This window comes from Pinus tabuliformis, chromosome 7 (genome assembly GCF_031772625.1).
Source record: "Pinus tabuliformis cultivar Carrire ecotype Pingquan chromosome 7, CPIR1, whole genome shotgun sequence".
Lineage (NCBI taxonomy): Eukaryota > Viridiplantae > Streptophyta > Pinopsida > Pinales > Pinaceae > Pinus > Pinus tabuliformis.
In genome coordinates, this window is record NC_142293.1 from 639,014,672 (window position 1) to 639,034,224 (window position 19,553).

Here is a 19,553-nt window from a genome sequence, read left to right on the forward strand (position 1 = left end):
TCAATGCGTTGTTATGTAAATTCAATTTATTTTAAGGTTGATCTTGTTTAGCAGTTTGCCTTTATGGATCACCACGAGATGTATAGCAACACTCCTAAATGCAGTCTAAGATGATAAGCAAGCTTTTCAATCTTTCAACTTTGAAAATCTTAACTACTGAGGGAAAAGAAAGACAACATCTTTTCACACAGATCATAGAGCACACACTAATGCACTTTTTCCTAAATCAACATGCAAACTGTCATAATGTACATGCACAATGCAGGTATTTCTTTTCTCTTTCTTAATGTTTGTGCGATACAAAAAGAAAGCTGTTGTATAACTTTGAATTCAATTTCAAGTGAAAGCAAACAAGCTTGTCCAAAATCAAAAGACACCTTAAGATTTACTTGTTTTGACACTAGAAATATATAAATTCAAACCATATGATGAAAGTAAAAGCTTAATCAGCTATGAACAGCAAATAAACTAACTCTTAAGATCAAAACGACACTTTATCACAGGTCTAGATCTAAGAGGCCACAGCAAGACTAGTTCACTTTCGTTATGGGAAACTGCAAATGATACAAGAAATACACAAAGAACAAACACAGTTTCTTTATACAACCGAGGCGGAATAGTGGCAAGGAAAGTTGGTTTCAGATAGGTACATTGACTGGTAACAGGCTGCAAAAACAAGGGTGAAAACAGGGCAAGAAACAACAGGAAACCCCAGTAGCACAAGGCAAGACTGGTTCAGCGCAGGTGATACACTGTCAGTTTGACATTCAGCGCAGGTAGCCCCTTCGGGAACTGCGCTGAAATGCAGACAGCCTTCACACAGCCTGCACTGAAGAACGAAACTTTCGTTTCTCTTGGTTTCCGGGTCACAGATTGCTCAAAAATTCACAGTTTTTGGCCAAATCAGAAGCTATCAGTCAAGTACACACTAAGGGATGAAAAAGAGGATGAAAAGCTATCACTAAGAGCTTATTAGAGTCCTTGTGGATCAGCTCTTCAAATCATAAACTTGCCCAGAAACTGAGCTAGAGTAGCTGCCCTCTACTTTGCATTTGAAAGATCCAAACGCAGTTCGATTCGGTACTCCCTGTGTTTATGAAATGAATAGAAAAAACACAAACAACCAACAAGATACGATCCCCAGTGGAGTCGCCAATTTGTTGTTGGGAAAAGTATCCAATACGGAATGACCCTATCCCACTCTAAGGGTGATAGTACCTCAGCAACAACCAAAGCAAAGCTATTCGAGATTACTTCTTTATGAGATGTAAGAGAGAGGAGAAAGAGATCCACTAACCGTTATCTTCCGCTAATGATTGATCCAATCTTCCCTCTTTGCTGCTTGCTCCCAGCTCCTTGCTCTTTCACTGGCCCAGCTACACAAAGATCCTGCAAAATGACAAGAGAGGGAAACTACAAGAAGCATACATTCATAATTGATTCAAGGATTAGAATAAATCAAATATACAAGTATCAATACGCCATTGAGACACATGCATATAGAAGAACCTCAAATGCTTTATTAATGGAAGAAGTAAAGTTCTGAGAGTGTTACAACCATAAGAGGCCCAATCCAGCAACACCTCCCAGCAGAAAGAAATCTCCTCTTCACCTCCTTCAAGCAAATCACCCAATAGTTCTATACTCAAACCAACAGCACTTCCTTACATTCACAAGATTCCAGCCTCCTTAGACCTCATGAGAGAGCTCTATATATAGGAGTTTTGGAGAAAGGATGAGTCAGCTTGAGCTTGGCATGGAGCTGACTAGTGTCCTCTCCCACTTCAGTTATTCTTCAGTTCTTGAGTCCACTTGGAGGTTCTTGCTTCCACTTGGAGATCTAGATCCTCTTACTCATCACAAGGCGAATTCCCTGATCCAAGTGTCATTTTGGAAGCTTCCTGGGCATTGACACCTTGAGGAATGACTGTGCCACTTGGCCAAACTCGCCCAGCGCAGGTAGCCTTCATTACTGTTGACATTCAGCGCAGGTACAGAGTGGAGGAGTTGACATTCAGCGCAGATGCTCAGTGGAGCAGTTGACATGATCCAGAATTAGCTTGTTTTTGAGTGTTTTCAGGTGGAGAACTGATATTTAGTGTTGTGGTTTGCTGACCTTGTTCCTCTAGGGGTAGGAACAACATGTTTAGGGACTTTGGATCCCTTAGATTATTGACATTTCATGCTTCATGCTGTAAGGCACAAAAATGTCTATAACAATTGTCCCTATGTTTTTATTATTGTGCCCCATAGAATCCCTCTATTGTTATTTTTGTGGCTTTATATTATTATTTTAGGTCAGTTGGGTTATATTGTGACTCCATAGACTCTTATATATAGAAAGGAGGTTTTTTTATTTGAATCATCCAAGAATTGTTCATTTTTGTAATGTAAAGGAGGTTGCCCCCTCGAAGAGGCTGAATTCTAAAGCGTTGTTCTATCTTTTTTATTTTTTTGTGAGCTGGTTTCATAACATTAAAATAAATTAATTAACCATAGATAACATCCTCCACGTCACTCCTTAGTTCATCTTAGGTTGAGACATATGGCAACAACTCTAGAGTCCACCGATCAAGGAATTCCTTTTGAAGGGAATATTAGTCCTTTTCCTCCTTTCGAAAATATAAGTGTTGCTTATATGGCTACATTGTCCCTTCCAGGACTTACCATCAGCTTGCCAGTATGATTGTTCTCAACCTCCTTGGCCCCGCAACTGAATATTCCTAGAAATCGACAAAATCAACCTCCAGTTGATCCTAAAGTTGACCCTTTACCTTCTTCATTGGTATTTTCTTCCTCCCCTTCTTCCTCTTAGCCTGTTCAAAGTATTGATACTACCAACCAGGTGGCTAACAAGAAGAAGAAAGGGAAGAATAAGAAGAAGAAGCAAATTCAGTAGGGGGTAACTAAGAAACCATTGCGAACACAACTTCTAATGAGAAACTATTTGATAAGCCTCACAAACTTTGATATCCGTGCAAACTTTGTACGGGAGACCATCTTCTTTGAAATTGTTCTGGTATTCCTCAGATCTTAGAAGAATAATCTTCTTGTTCACATCATCTTGTGTCATTAACTTCTGGAGATCAGTGTCTAGTCAATTTAACGTCTTAAATTTCTCTACATAAATTATCAATCCGGGTATCGTAAACTGATGAATTGTGGTGCATCATATGTGCTTAGTTAACATTTTTTCTTACTTCGTTGTTTTATAGTTTTTATCTTGTTTTGGGGGTTTGTTCTTGTTTATCTCCTAAAGTGTCTAATGCAAATTGAAATCCTATTCTAAGGTCTTAATAATACTTTTAAAGGTCAAGTATGGATGTGGATTTCAAGACAAGGTTTATGTCCCTTATGGTAACTTCCAAAACTTAGCACTTCAAAAGATCTCAAAACATGTTATTGATAAAATTAATACCTAAACAGGAATGTAAATATGCAGCTACTTAAATCGAACAAAAGATGAAATACTGATCATGAAATCACTGTCTCTGCTACCCATCTAATTATAGAAATACAATCTAAAATATTGCACTCAAACAAACCAAAAATTGCAGACTAATGAAAGAAAGATCAATTTACTTCACTTATAATCCGATAGCTCGCCAAATAGATTTTCGGGGTTAAGCCATGGCTCCGGAGATAACGTCAAATAACATGAAGAATTGATATCTAAATTACTTGCTTGCAGATAAATGAAAGCAAAATCAAATTACTTTACTTATAATCTAATAGCTCGCCAAGTAGCTTTTCGGGGTTAAGCCATGCCTCCAGAGATAACGTCAAATAAAATGAAGAATTGATATCTAAATTACCTACTTGTAGATTAATGAAAGCAAAATCAAATTACTTCACTTATAATCTGATAACTCGCCAAGTAGCTTTTTGGGGTTAAGCCATGGCTCGTGAGATAACATCAAATAACATGAATAACTTGATATCTAAACTACCTACTTGCAGAATGAAAGTAAAATCAAATCACTTCACTTATAATCCGATAGCTCGCCAAGTAGCTTTTTGGGGTTAAACCATGGCTCCGGAGATAACGTTAAATAACATGAAGAACTTGATATCTAAACTACCTACTTGCAAAATGAAATTAAAATCAAATCCCTTCACTTATAATCCAATAGCTCGCCAAGTAGCTTTTCGGGTTTAAGCCATGGCTCCGGAGATAACGTCAAATAATATGAAGAATTTGATATCTAAACTAGCTAACAACAACAAATAAATAAGATTGAAATCAAAGCATAATTGAAATTGAAAAGCTTAAGAAAAAGTTCAGCAGAGAGGCAAATCTCATGTCACTATTTGATGCAAAAACATGTAAAGAAAAAATAATCTACAATCAATCGGTTGAACATATTTGCATGAATTAAAATTGCATGAATGGAAAATCTAAACTATCAAACTTGAAAGCAATAAAATGACATACATGAATGAAATCAAAGAAAAATTACAAAATAAAATCTACTCTACCTTACATTCTAATATGCTCCATGACATCTACTTCACATCTCCTTCCATGTTGAGAACATCAAAGCTTTATTCAAATTCTTCAAAATTACAAAGTACAACAAAGCTCTCCAAAGCTTTCCAAAGCCATCAAGGAAGAACTACAAACTCCAAGCTAAAGAACTACAAGCTAAGCTAAGCTAAGACTAAAAAGCTAACATATGAAGGAGAGAGATCTCCTATTTATACAAAAAGATGAGAAGCCATCTCATTACTGAGAGTCCATGAATCTCTCCCTCTACCTCTAGAGTCCTAATCAAAATAGGCACTGATAAGACACGTCTTCTTAGAATTTCAATACAATTAGGAGATGTGATATATATCCTCATGATCCCATGATTCTTTCCACTCAAATTCGAATTTGGCCTTAGAGTGCCACATAAGGGTCTTCTAGAAGCCTCCTTTTGACCTACACATGTCAACAATCTCAACTCACTTGTTAGGTATAAGCATATGCACATTATTTTCTAATTTTTAACTACAAATTCACTTAAAAAGGCTAATAATTAATAAAGTTTGGAAAAACATAAATGTGGCCCAATGATAATGAAAGTGGGATGAATGTAGTGACATAGTAGTGAAATGGAGGTGAAATGGAGGTGATATAATGGACATAATAGTGAAAGTGTAATGGAAATGAATGACATTTTCAAGACCCAACATACCCCCCAACTGAAGTTATTGCATGTCCTCATGCAATATATATTATATTAACTCTTTTGATCCTTGAGCTTTGGCTTAACTTTGCATGATATCATTTGATAACTTCATATTTCTGCAAAGTGTTTTACTTGAATTGCAACATGGTTGGTTCTTATGTTACAACCATTTTTTTTTTTTGTTGCATTCTATTTTGATCTTTGAACTTTGCATAATGATATTTTGATTATTATTGTAAAGTGTATCTTTATTGGATTGCATGATGGTTGGTTCTTGTGTGACAACCATGATTTTGTTTATATCCAATTTATCCTTTAAGCACTTTTTGAAGAAAAGCCATTATATGCTCATAATAACAATGTAATAGTTAATATATGTTGGAAGTATGTGGGCTCCTGAATCTGATATGGACATGGAAAAATATGAATATGAATGTATTTCCTCCCTCCAACTGATGGTATTGGCAATTTTACGAAATGAGGAAGAGAAATGTTTTTCCAACAATTATCATTCTAGCTTTCTATGGAATTCTATTGTCAAAAGTTAGAAAATGACATACCTTAACTTACCCTTTGGAATGGATGAGTTGTATGTGTGGTGGCTGCAAAATTATGATCATATTCTTCTTCAAGTGGCTGAACAAGAGGAGTCATGGATAAAGAGTTAAGATGACTTTTTATTGCTTCTACTAAAACTTGTTGAATCTGCTCCAAAATGCTGAAGATAATAGTCTTCATGTCTTCAAAACTCATTGGCACAATTCCTACTATGTGAAAAAAATGTTCTGATGTCGAACATAGCAGGAAATTGTTGACTTAGTGGCGATTAATGGATGCCACTAGTCAACACGAGAACTCTCACCATTGATGACAATGAGAGTCAAGATGCCCAAACACATCTTGCTAGGTACAAATGAATTCTCCAATGTCGAGTCACCTAGAAGATCTGATGAACAAGGGACATTAATGTATTCCCATTGTTGTCAGCATGAGGACTTGCCATTAGGGCATGCAAGCCTCAAGGTGTTTTTACTTAGACTCAAAGGACTATGGACTTAATAATTTGCATTGAAGCAGGTCTAGCCTTTTGGTTCTGTCCTCATAATGAGACCCATCATTTTTGTTCTCGGCTACTCTTCAGAATTCCCTTTACGATTTGAGAAATGGAGTGACTGCATGGATAGAAATCAGACATTTATGGATATGGAAATGGAATGAAAATGTATATGGAAGCTGATGAATGTGACTAAAGTGACTGTATGTACAGAATATGTGAAAACAGAGTAATTATATGCATAGACTGTGTGAAAACAGAGCGTCTGTTATACACAGGTAGTATGAAAACAGACTGACTGTGTATGCAAAGGGGTCATAGAGATATGGAAAGGGAAAAAAAACTCAGTGTAATGGACAACTAATCAAGGTTTGAGAGTCGTATGGAGTCAGCTTACGCTTCACAAGGATCCGATATTGCCATTCACGAAAATGTTGCTGCAATTCAAATCTCTACGAATCATGCAAGGCGTGTGACTATGCAAATAATGAAATCCATCTGAGTAAAGCATCAAACATTCTACAAAAAGAACATAGGAATAGCTGTTTAAACAGGTGGAGTAGTGAAGTTTGATTGAAAATGACAGATCAGTTTGGAAGAGTCATACTCAATTGGGATACGTCATGTATCTTGCTGTTAAACTGAAGTACATGCCGCAGAGATCATTATAAATTTAAATACAAGAGGCGTGGCATAAAAATATTGAATGCCAGCACACAATAAGTTCCCAAATTGAATTTTCCCTCTCCAAGCAAGCCGAGTTAAAACAACAGACTATTCATTAATTTAAACTCATTTTTCTTCACGCGGATTGCAAAAAGAGGCTTTAGAGAACCAAGAATTTCTTAAAACCATTTCTGGGTTATCTAATTGACCATGTCCCCGAAAAAACCCATGTTTTATTTTTCTCAAATTCATCTCCGTTTGGCCAGATCGTATAGTTGAAGTTTGACGTTTTTCAGTGTTTTGCATTTTTCTGAGTTGGTGCATTCGGCTGTAAAATGAATTTTTGAGAGAAAAATTGTTTTTAGATGTATTCTCAGTGTATGAATTAGTGAAACAAATATCCAAAATGACATACAATTGTCCTCTAGCATCAGAAGCAATCGACCTCTCAAAGTTTGCAATATCTAACCAGTGGCAGCAAGTAAACATCTTCTATAGTAACTATCCCATGTTTTCATAGAAACAAACTAAGTTTTTCACATGTTTAGCTATGGGTAGTTTTCCAGCAAATACTGTTGCTATTCCATCAATCTTTAGCTATAAATTTTCCTCAATTCTGTCAGATAACTTAAGATAAGTTTCAGCTATTCAAGTGTTAGACACAGTGAGATATTCATTTTGAAGCTCAGCAAGAGAAAGGGTAGTAAAATCATGATCGTTTATAATCATGGAGCTGAGCCTCAATTCATCTGTAGTTGTTAACTTCAGTTGCTGATTTTTGTGCAGAAACTCTAAAGGTGATGATCTACTACTTAATTGCTTTTGCTCTTCACAACTCAGAATAATCACACAACTTTCAATTTTGAGGTTAAAGCCAAAGAACAAAGGATATTTCAAGCTGCAAAAAATGGAAGAATTGTTGACATTGCAAGTTTATTTTTTATTTTTATGATTTTTGCAGGTTTGTTTCAAGGCCAAAGCTCAAACATGAATGTAGATTTTCTATTGAGGCCACAATGGAAATTGGAATTGGAGATAGCCATTGATTGTTTTTCTTTTTTTTCTCTTAAACTGTGAAATTTTATAAGAAGGATTAATGATTTTCAATTTCAGGCAGCAAAGACTTCAAGTAAAATATACTAAAAACAGGTTTTTGACTGAGGTCTCAAGCTAAATTTTTATCAATCTGGGCTAGGTGACTAGGATAGGATCCATGTCGAGATGATTCTGAAGATGCCCATGCGATAAGTTTCTTCATTGGACGCCTATAACCTGCTAAACCTTGAAATTAGCTGTGGAATTCACAGTTAGCTGTGGAATCAGGCTGCATTCCGCAGCTAATTTGCAGAATCTTATTAAAACAGGATACAATGTTTTGATGACCACTACAAACCATAAACACTCAATCTTGGACAGTTTGAACCTGTCAAAGAATTTTTATTTTTTTTTCATTTTTTTATTGAATCAAATGAAATGATGAAGTTTATTTTGTCCCCTTTTTCTCCCTTTTTTTTTACATAACAATCCTTTTTCTGATCCTCCAGATCACACAGTGCAGGAGGAGAGCATACTCAAGAATTATTAATTTTTTTTAGATGTAAGAAATAAGGTCTCCTAATTACACTTCCCTGGAAATGGCACCAAAATGTCTAGTCAATTTAACGTCTTAAATTGCTCTACATAAATTATTAATCTGGGTATCGTAAATTGATGAAGTGTGGTGCAGCATATGTGCTTAGTTAACCTTTTTTCTTATTTTGTTGTTTTATGGTTTTTATCTTGTTTTGGGGTTTTGTTCTTCCTGATCTCCTAAAGTTTCTAATGCAAATGGAAATCCTATTATAAGGTCTTAAGAATACTTTTAAAGGTCAAGTATGGATGTGGATTTCAGGACAAGGTTTTTGTCCCTTATGGTAACTTCCAAAACTTAGCACTTCAAAAGATCTCAAAACATGCTATTGATAACATTAATACTTGAACATGAATGTAAATATGTAGCTACTTAAATCAAACAAAATATGAAATATTGATCATGAAATCACTGTCTCTGCTGCCCATCTAATTACAGAAATACAATCTAAACTATTGCACTCAAACAAACCAAAAATTGCAGACTAACGAAAGCAAGATCAATTTACTTCACTTATAATCTGATAGCTCGCAAAGTAGCTTTTTGGGGTTAAGCCAGGGCTCTGGAGATAACGTCAAATAACATGAAGAATTGATATCTAAATTACCTACTTGCAGATTAATGAAAGCAAAATAAAATTACTTCACTTATATTCCGATAGCTCACAAAGTAGATTTTCGGGGTTAAGCCATGGCTCCGGAGATAACGTCAAATAACATGAAGAGTTGATATCTAAATAACCTACTTGCAGATTAATGGAAGAAAAATCGAATTACTTTACTTATAATCCGATAGCTTGCCAAGTAGCTTTTCGGGGTTAAGCCATGGCTCCGGAGATAACATCAAATAACATGAATAGCTTGATATCTAAACTACCTACTTTCAGAATGAAAGTAAAATCAAATCACTTCACTTATAATCCAATAGCTCGCCAACTAGCTTTTCAGGGTTAAGCCATGGCTCCGGAGATAATGTCAAATGACATGAAGAACTTGATATCTAAACTACCTACTTGCAAAATGAAACTAAAATCAAATCACTTCACTTATAATCCAATAGCTTGCCAAGGAGCTTTTCGGGGTTAAGCCATGGCTCCAGAGATAACGTCAAATAATATGAAGAATTTGATATCTAAACTAGCTAACAACAAAAAATAAATAAGATTGAAATCAAAGCATAATTGAAATTGAAAAGCTTAAGAAAAAGTTCAGCAAAGAGACAAATCTCACGTCACTATTTGAAGCAAAAACATGTAAAGAAAAACTAATCTACAATGAACCAGTTGAACATACTTGCATGAATTATAATTGCATGAATGGAAAATCTAAACTATCAAACTTGAAAGCAATAAAATGACATAGATGAATGAAATCAAAGCAAAATCACAAAATAAAATCTACTCTACCTTACATTCTAATATGCTCCATGACATCTACTTCACATCTCCTTCCATGTTGAGAACATCAAAGCTTTATTCAAGTTCTTCAAAATTACAAAGTATAACAAAGCTCTCCAAAGCTTTCCAAAGCCATCAAGGAAGAAGTACAAACTCCAAGCTAAAGAACTACAAGCCAAGCTAAGCTAAGACTAAAAAGCTAATAGATGAAGGAGAGAGATCTCCTATTTATACAAAACTATGACAAGCCATCTCATTAATGAGAGTCCATGAATCTCTCCCTCTACCTCTAAATTCCTAATCAAAATAGGAATTGATAAGACACATGTCTTCTTAGAATTTCAATACAATTAGGAGATGTGACACATATCCTCACGATCCCATGATTCTTTCCACTCAAATTCGAATTTTTCCTTAGAGTGCCACATAAGGGTCTTTTAGAAGCCTCATTTTGACCCACACATGTCAACAATCTCAACCCACTTGTTAGGTATAAGCATATGAACATTATTTTCTAATTTTTAACTACAAATTCACTTAAAAAGGCTAAGAATTAATAAATTTTGGAAAAACATAAATGTGGCCCAATGATAATGAAAGTGGGATGAATGTAGTGACATAGTAGTGAATGGAGGTGAAATGGAGGTGATATAATGGACATAATAGTGAAAGTGTAATGGAAATGAATGACATTTTCAAGACCCAATAATCAGGTTGGCGACACACCATCAACTAATGGTAGTAAATTTCATGGAAAGAAGGGTAAACTTAAGTTTCCCTATAGGTTATGCAAAGGGAATCACCCCATTCACCTTTGTTCCAATCTGGATGAAGCCCAAAAAGTGTTGGATAACCGTCCTACTTCTTCGCAGCGACTTCCATCTAGTTATAGTAGACTCTCCCTTAATCCTTCACTAGTTGATGAAGTGACTGACCCAAATCAACCCTTGGTCAAACCCACTCTCTCTGAATGTGAATCCCATGAGTCTATACCTAACCAACCACAGGTCGAGGAAATAGTTGACCTGATTTCACCTTCAGTTAAGCGTACCTTTCTCGTAGAGAGTGAGTATGATACCACTTAGGTTCTTTTCGTTTCTTCAGATCCAATGAGCTTGGAGGCAACCCTCATATTACATCAATATAGGAGGAAAATCCTCCCATTTTCGTAACTAAAGGGGGTAATTCTCTCGTTCTTACAGTACCCCCTCCAAGTCGTATGGTCACTTCCTTTGATTGGAATCGACTGGCAAGATGTCGTCTTCCTTCTTATGTGCCTTTCTAGATCATAGTACACGTTTATAATATGATTGTATCTGACACTATTATAGATGAAGGTGCATCTTTGAGTATGCTTTCCTCCACTGCTTGGCAAGCCCTAGGTTCACCGCCACTTCTGCATGTTACCCAGAATCTGTTGGCTTTTAACAGAGGAACCAGTCAACCATTAGGTATCCTTCCTTAGTTGCCTATTACTTTAGGAGGAAAAATTCTTTATCTCAATGTGATGGTAGTCATAGGCCCTTTATATTACAATTTACTTCTTGTGTGCGACTATTTTTATGACATGGGAGCTATTGTTTCAACACTCTTTTGAGTGATGTGTTTTCCGCATGAATGTAGAATTGTCACCGGTGACTAGCTGCCATACCCCGGTCCAAATATGGCTTCCAGTCAACCATATTCCCTAAATGGTCCTTTTGTCCCAATGGTATCTTCCCTGCCACAAGTCAATTATGTGGCAACTCATTCCATGCCTACATCAACTAACGATCAATTCCATGATGTTGTGCATTATGTAATGGGGGCATTGGAACCAGATCTCTCTAATGGATTCATTGCAACATATCCCTTTCAGATAATTGTTCTCACATCTGATAATAACCTCTTGGAATTAACGACCTCTTATGGGTCGTGATCACAGAATCATGAGGATAGTTCCTAATCTTGTGTTAACCTCATTAAAAAAGGAAACAAAGGGTATGAGCATAGTTCCTTGTCTTGTGTCAAGCTCATTAAAAAATGCAACAAGGAATATGAGGATAGTTGTTTTACTGTGTCAACCTTATTAAAAAAAAAATGAAACAGGTCCCAGAGCATAGTTCCTTGTCTTGTGTCAAGCTAGTTAAAAAATGAAATAAGGAATATGAGGATAGTTCTTTTACTGTGTCAACCTCATTAAAAAATGAAACAAGGTCCCCTAGAGCAAAGTTCTAATTCGAGTCTTTGATTAGATCTTGTAAAATCCCAATCGAGTCTTTCACTTGATTTCATATATGAACCTTCATTCCATCCACCTGATAGCCATGAGTAGTCTACTTGGGTGAATGTAATGAAGCTTGGGGGGAATGCACCTAGAATCAAGTCATCATGCCAGGGGCATGTAAACCAATCTCAAGCATAGTTTTTTCATGATTCTGTTAGGGTCCCACCCTAACCCCTTTATTTATGTCATGGGATCACGTCATAGTCAAGAGTCAATAAAGCCCATATTAATATTTGTAAGTGGTTAACCCGCAATTAATGACGGGACCACAGTTAGTTGCAAATGGGTGGTAGTATTAGATAGATGGTATTAATAAAACCCACGGTATTGGCCCGTGGTATTGCATGTATGAGTCATATATAAAGGATAGAGACTCCCTGCGAGGAGTATCGTGTCTTGTTTTGTATTCGAGCTCTGCTCTATTGGAGGTTGCCCCCTCGAAGAAGCCTGTGAACATTTCTCTCTGAATAATAAAATCATTGCTATTCTGTGTTTTGGGTATCTTTTCTTCGCATATTCTGTGTTCTGGGTATCTTTTCTTCGCATATTCTATGTTTGGGTATTACTTTGCAGGTTAAGAGCATAACAAGTGGTATCAGAGCACTTTCCAGGGCTCGGTGGGATCTCCAATTTTTAGCAAATTTTTTTTTGGCTAGAGACGTGTTCCGGCGTCTTTAAACCACGGGATCTGTCGTTAAGCACATAAACCTGCGGATTTGGGGAGGCATGCACGCAGGAAATACAAGAGGTGGTCACGTCTATTGGACTCCCTTGTAACCCCTGTGGGTACCCCTTCGAGTAGTAGCGCATTAGACAGAACCGCACACGGACTGTCTTCCACGTACCCTCTGGGTATATAGGAAGCCCCCTAGCTCCCTTGAAACCTCGCCATAGATAAACCTTCGGCCGTCTTGTGGCTACAGTACACCGAGAACAGCACTCGGAGAGATTACTCGCCCGTACGATAGGGTAGTCGGGTTGTACGGCTAAGGGTACGGTCGATCCTCCTTAGTTAGAGCCCTGAAACATTGGGCCGAGCACTACTGTCAGACCCTTATGTATATTGCGATCTGTAGCACCTGACACTCCTCAAGACCATAGTTCCCTTTCTATCGGGGGATCACACATCATCTATTCCAGATCAGCAAGTGCAGCAGCAGCAGACATCAGTCCCGCAGCTCCATCAGATCAGCAGCAGCAGTTGTTCCACCATTCAGATCTCTCAGATCCACCAGATCGGAGTAGTTGTGAAGGGTTCCTGTACCTGGATATAATTTTCGCAGGACTTTTGGTGGCATTGACATTTTGAGGATTTGGCGACTGCAGTATTGATCAGGAAGGAGTAAAACTCCGTTAGGAGTTTTCCAAAAAAAAAAAGAGTCTGAGATCTTCCGAAGCGCTTATTTGTGATCTAGCCCATCAGCATCAGGACGACGAGCTGAGCACGGTGGTACCATTCAATTTAGTAGAAAAAAAATTTTGGCGGTCCCAATTTTTCATCAAGTTGGTGTATGGTAGAAACTAGAGCTCAAGCAATGGCCAATGAAAGGCTAGACAAACTTGAAACAGATATGCACGAGCTCAAAACTATGATTAGCGGACTAACTAGCCAGGTACGGCAAGCACTCGATAAGGGCAAGGAGCCAGCTCTCGAGGAACCGTATAATGACCATGAACACCATGACGGTGAGTCTAGCCACTCTCCTCACGTCTGGCACACCCATTCACCACCCAGTCAGCGACCTCCCAAGTTGGATATGCAGAAATTTGACGGTTCTCACCCGTCTGCATGGCTAGCACAAATGGACCAGTATTTCAAATTGAATCGTCTCCAAGATGATTGGACTAAGCTTGGAGTGGGGACCATGTACTTGGACAATGAACGATGGCAATGGGCGGAATGGCATCAACATCGCAATGGACCTTTTCCGAGTTGGGCCCAATTTGCCAAAGCTCTTCGAGATCCCTTTGAATAGGGAGACTCCTTTTTGGGCCGTCTCACTAAGCTCCGACAGATGGGTATAGTGGATGAATATATCATCACTTTTGAAGCCTTAGCCTTCCGCACTCAGCATCTCTCAGATGAGTTCTACACGGAATGTTTTATCAGTGGTCTTAAACAAGCCATCAAAGCTCAAGTTCTACTCCACCACCCTCCCACATGGACGGAGGCTTGCCAGGTAGCCCGTAAGGTGGAACGTGCCATAACAGCCCAATACAGCCGCCCCAATTTCCCCACTAAAGGTCGTCCCCCATAGTCTCACAACACGACTCAGACACTTAAGGTCCAAAAGGTGTCACCTCAAGAAATGGCCGAAAGAAGGAAGCAAGGACTATGTTACTATTGTGATGAAAAATATTCCCCTGGTCATAAATGCAAGGAACCCAAGTTTTTTCAAATAGATGCCACTGACTACAGCTCCACCGAGGAAGATCCACCTCTTGAGGAACCAGAGGCGATAGATGAAGACAACCAAAAGGAGATTGTATCTAACGAACTAGTTATTTCGCTCAATGCGTTGGCAGGAATCTCTTCCCCTCAAACTCTCAAAATCAGGGGTTTTCTTAAACATCGCCCAGTAATAGTCTTGATTGATAGTGGAAGTACCCATAATTTCATCCATCAAAAAATTGCCAAAGCAGCGCATTGTTTTTTACGGGCAGTTTCTAACTTCCAAGTCCAAATTGCAGATGGGGGCACAATGAAATGTGAAGGCTGCTGCGAAAATGTCAAACTTCAAATGGGGGATTATCAGTTGAAAACCCACATGTTTGCCATACACATGGGGGGATGCGACATTGTCCTAGGCGCTGAATGGCTTTGCACCCTTGGGCCAATCACAATGGATTTCTAGGAGTTATATATGAGTTTTAAGCAGAACAACTCCACACATACCCTCCGTGGCCTCCAGGCGGGAGCCCCCTCTGTCATCAGCTCGCATCGGATGGAAAAATTGTTAAAAAAGGGCCATCATGGAGTGCTAGCTCAATTTAATGCCATCCAGGTAGTCGAAACCAGGTCTCTGCCAATTCATCCTGAGATGCAGCAGATTTTAAATAACCATCGGACGGTCTTTGACAAGCCTCATGAGCTTCCACCCTCGCGAGGGGAACATGATCATAGCATCACCTTGGTTCCAGGGGCCCAACCCCCAAATGTGCGGCCATACAGATATCCGTTCACTCAAAAGAATGAAATAGAAAAAATCATCATGGAATTGTTGGAAGCAGGTGTCATTCGCCCCAGCATTAGTCCTTATTCATCCCCAGTGGTCATGGTCCTCATGAAAGATGGGGAGTGGTGGATGTGTCCCGACTTTAGGGCCCTCAACAAGTTGACAATCAAAGATAAATTTCCCATTCCGGTGGTTGATGATTTGCTGGACGAACTCAATGGTGCTCAATTCTTCACTAAGTTGGATCTTCGCTTCGGCTACCACCAAATTCGCATGAAGGAAGTCGACATTCCCAAGACGACTTTCATATCTCATGAAGGCCATTATGAGTTCCTGGTCATGCCATTTGGTCTCTGTAATGCCCCTTCTACTTTTCAGAGTCTTATGAATCACATCCTCAAACCATATCTCAGAAAATTTGTCCTTGTCTTCTTCGATGACATTCTCATCTATAGTGGCACTTGGGCGGCACATCTTCAGCATGTAGATCTACTCTTGCAACTGCTCCGCAAGCACAAATTATTTGTCAAGATGTCTAAGTGTTCATTTGGCATGGAAGAAGTTGAGTATTTGGGCCACATTGTGGGGCGTGAAGGTGTCAAGGTGGACCCCAAAAAGATCCAGGCAATGCAAGAATGGCCTCAACCTAAGACTTTGAAGAGCTTGAGAGGATTTTTGGGTCTCACAGGCTATTATCGTAAATTTGTCCGCAACTATGGTCGCATAGCGAAGCCCCTCACTCAACTCCTAAAGAAAAATTCCTTCTTCTGGACCGAGGAAGCACAACAGGCATTTACCGCTCTCAAAAATGCCATGTGTACCACTCCAGTCTTAGCACTACCCGACTTCACCAAATCCTTTGTCATTGAATGTGATTCTTCGGGTACAGGTATTGGGGCGGTCTTAATGCAGGAAGGGCAACCATTGGCCTTCACAAGCCAACAACTCAGTGGGAGGAATCTGGGCCAATCTACCTACGAGAAGGAGATGATGGCCATCTTACATGCAGTCGAGACCTGGCGACCTTACTTATTGGGGCGACGTTTCCAAATCCGCACAGATCATCACAGTCTTAAATATTTTTTGGAGCAACGCCTATCCTCCCAACAACAAAATAAATGGTTAGCCAAAATGTTGGGATATGATTATGAGATCATTTACAGGAAAGGGAAAGACAACAGTGTAGCAGATGCATTATCGCGCCAATTTGAGGAGGAAAGTACTCTGCTCGCAATTTCCCTTCCCATTCCAGACTGGATTGAAGAGGCTCGCAGGGAATGGTTTTCACACCCAGGGCTCTCCCAACTCATTTCTCAATTGCAGGTACATCCTAATTCCAGCAAGGGCTACTCGTGGCAGAATGATATTCTTCGCTACAAGGACAGAGTCGTAATATCACCAACATCTACCCTCAAAAGTCGCCTTTTGGCAGAATTTCACTCATCTCCCATTTCAGGACATTCAGGCTTTCAGAAGACGTATGCTCGCACCAAAAGATCATTCTTTTGGACAGGCATGAAAAAGGACGTCCTTACTCTCGTAGCCGAATGTGATGTCTGTCAACGCCACAAAGGGGAAACTGTCAACACACCAGGCACCTTACAACCATTGCCCATTCCGGCCTCAATTTGGACGGAGGTTTCTATGGATTTCATTACAGGTCTTCCAAAGTCAGGGAACAAGTCAGTCATCATGGTGGTTGTGGACCGACTGTCGAAGTATGCTCATTTCTGCACCCTACCCCGCCCGTTTACACCAACCTTGGTTGCTCAAACTTTCATGGATCAGATCTTCAAATTACATGGCATGCCCACTTCTATAGTGTTAGACCGCGACCCGATCTTCACCAGCAATTTTTGGCAGGAACTCTTCAGAATACAAGGCACCCAACTCAAACTCAGTACTTCCTATCATCCGCAAACAAATGGTCAAACCGAAGCCGTCAACAAATGTCTAGAAACCTACCTTAGGTGTTTCACTTCAGAAAAGCAACACCTTTGGGCACAGTGGTTACCTCTGGCTGAATGGTGGTATAACACCAACTATCATGCCACCACCAAAATGACTCCCTATGAAGCAGTCTATGGGCAACTTCCGCCTTCCCCTACTTCTTATCTTAAGGGATGCTCCAAAGTACAAGCAGTGGATCAACTCCTACAACACCGCGCAACCATGCTCGCCCATCTTCGCGAGAATCTTCATCAAGCTCAGAACCGCATGAGGCAACAGGCCAACCAACATTGCTCAGAGTGCCACTTTCAAGAAGGGGATCAGGTCTTTTTGAGGCTACAACCATATAAGCAAACATCACTCAAAGATAAGGGTTGTCAAAAGCTCTCTCCCAAATTCTACGGACCATACCAAGTACTTCAGTGCATTGGAGAAGTGGCTTACAAGTTGGCTTTGCCACCTACGGCAAAAATCCATCCAGTTTTCCATGTATCGTGCCTCAAGAAAGTGATTGGGAACAATTGCCGAGTTCAAACCAGTCTACCTGAATTAGACGAAGAAGGGTCAATCTCGCTTCAACCCGAACAGGTTCTAGACACACAAGACAAGCACCTGCGCGGCCGCATGATTAAGGAGGTCCTCGTCAAATGGAAAGACACCTCTCCGAAAGATGCAACTTGGGAACCAGCCACTATTCTTCAGCAGTTTCCGCAGCTTCAGCCTTGAGGACAAGGCTAGTCTTAAGGGGGAGGGCATGTTAGGGTCCCACCCTAACCCCCTTATTTATGTCATGGGATCACGTCATAGTCAAGAGTCAATAAAGCCCATATTAATATTTGTAAGTGGTTAACCCGCAATTAATGAGGGGACCACAGTTAGTTGCAAATGGGCGGTAGTATTAGATAGATGGTATTAATAAAACCCACGGTATTGGCCCGTGGTATTGCATGTATGAGTCATATATAAAGGATAGAGACTCCCTGCGAGGAGTATCGTGTCTTGTTTTGTATTCGAGCTCTGCTCTATTGGAGGTTGCCCCCTCGAAGAGGCCTGTGAACATTTCTCTCTGAATAATAAAATCATTGCTATTCTATGTTCTGGGTATCTTTTCTTCGCATATTCTGTGTTCTGGGTATCTTTTCTTCGCATATTCTGTGTTTGGGTATTACTTTGCAGGTTAAGAGCATAACAGATTCAAGCTTGTGTAAACATGAAACTAAATCCAAGCATAGTTTTTCGTTTCAAGCTTGTGTAAACATGAAACTGAATCCAAGCATGGCTTTATATGGTTCAAGCTTGTGTAAAAACGAACTCATCTCCATTTTAACCCTTGTGATTACCATTCTATCAGCCTGTTCCATCAGATGAGCCTTGGTTTTTATCCTTCCATAGTCACTATCTTCTTGGCCGATCATACGCTTTCACTTGGTTGTTTTAGCCTTTTTGAGGAACAGTTGTAATGAGTGGTCTTATTAGCCAGGCTCTTGACGTTACATGATTTGAGAAGTTCCAACATCACCAGAACCAGTTGCTATCCTTGACACCACTCATTCCTCTAAGTGGAGTCCTCTTTAAGCTCTTTTCAGACTATTGAAACATGAAAAGATTTTCGAGCGCTTGTCCTTTTCAGCTAGTAAACGGATTGGAAATGACATCTACTCAGTAAGTTTAACCATTTTCTGGACTGAGATAGATTACTTATGGAAAAGGAATACATTGATCGAACATGGTCAATAGGTTCTCTCTTGTATTATTTTATGCTTTTTTGGACTTGAGAGACAAATTTACGAAAAAGAACTTGTGGAATTTTCTTTTTGTCCCTTTTCAAACTCTCTAAACATGAAAAGGACCGAGTTCTCATTGTCATTAAACTCGTTAAAGAATCAAATAGCAAAAAACGTGTCCATCATGACAAGACTGAGTTTCACCTCTGCTAGACTTGTTAAAACATCACATAGCGATGGATTCACCCGAAGGGTGGAATTATACTACAAGCATATTTTATCCTCCTCAATCTTGTTAAAAAATAAAGAGGTATTGGTCATCAATGACTAGGTAAATGGGAAAAGTGATAAATCACTTTATGGTAGCAAGTCACTCTTGAACTTGACACTTTCACTTCATCTCTGTGACTATTTGGGTTGGGTTATCTGCATAATGGTTATCATACCTATGGTCTATCACACCATCCATCACTTTGGTATTGGGCCAATATTTCCAATTCATTCAATGTCACCGACA